We start from the raw sequence: 1,165 nt of genomic DNA on the forward strand, positions 1-1,165 counted from the left end.
ATTTCTAAGGGGTTGAAAGAATACAGTGGGCAAAGGAGTACAAGTCCTGAAAGGATACTGCAGTGGACAAGAGACCAGGGAAGCTGGGCTAGACACGACCACAGAAGTGGCAGGTTTAGACTACCAGCCAAACCAGCAGTGGTGGGGTACAGTCGACAGGCAGCAGAGAGCCTGGAGAATTTTGAATTAAGAGATTCAGCGTTTTTCTCCCCTGAAAGGGAAGAAATTCTTAGCCAGTAATTTTTTTCTTTTTTATTTGAATGTAGACTTTCTGGATGACCATCTCCGTAGCACCATTGACTAACCTAGATTCCACAATTCCTGTTTGGTGGGCACAGATGTTATCTGCCTCCTCTGTGGTAACTCCAGTTCACAGGGGCAAGTGGGTGTGATGATCAGTGCAAAGACATCAGCTTTTCTGCAGGCAGTTTCGGGAAACAGGTGGCACAGGAGGCAAGGCAGCTGAAAGCACTGAGACCGAAGGAAGGGAGGGGCCTCCTTAAGAGGGACATGGCGATCACAGCCTGGGGTGAGAGGAAGAGTAGGAGAGGACAAAGGGTTACAGAAACACAACCCATCATGAAGACATAGATGTTCCTTAATCCTAAAGCCAACAGAGGCATTCCAATCTCTGGCGATAGGACCCACAGATTTAAAGTCCATTCACCTTTGAAAGGCTCTGTCTGGTCATCTTGTATTGTTAAAAGCCCATCTTCCCAAACCAGTGTTATCCCTACCATAGAATTCCTAATGGCTTTCTTGTTCTGCCCCTGAGTGTGCTTCTTCACATCTCCAACACTTTTAAGGTCATTTTGGGCTGTAGAGTGGTTCTTCCTAACACTGAAATATTTCTAAATGTGAACAATGCAGTCTGTATGCCATGAAGCCCAACCACATCTTCAAACACTCAGACTTCCCTGGCATTCATTCACTAAAACCTGTGGCAGGAAGTACAAACTCCCCAGCTCCAGAAGCCAACTGACCTGGATTTTATTTCCAGCCCTCCCAGTTACTCTGCCAACCTCTGAAAGATGTTTAGTATCTCCATCCAGTTTCCTCAGGAGGAAAATATGGATTATCTGAGTACTCCAACATAAGGTATGTAAGCAAGATAATGTGGGAAAATCCTCTTCGAATAAGGATTCCGGTCCTGATGAGACCTGAT

This window comes from Psammomys obesus, unplaced genomic scaffold, assembly GCF_907164565.1.
Source record: "Psammomys obesus unplaced genomic scaffold, mPsaObe1.curated_primary_1811, whole genome shotgun sequence".
NCBI classification, from domain to species: domain Eukaryota; kingdom Metazoa; phylum Chordata; class Mammalia; order Rodentia; family Muridae; genus Psammomys; species Psammomys obesus.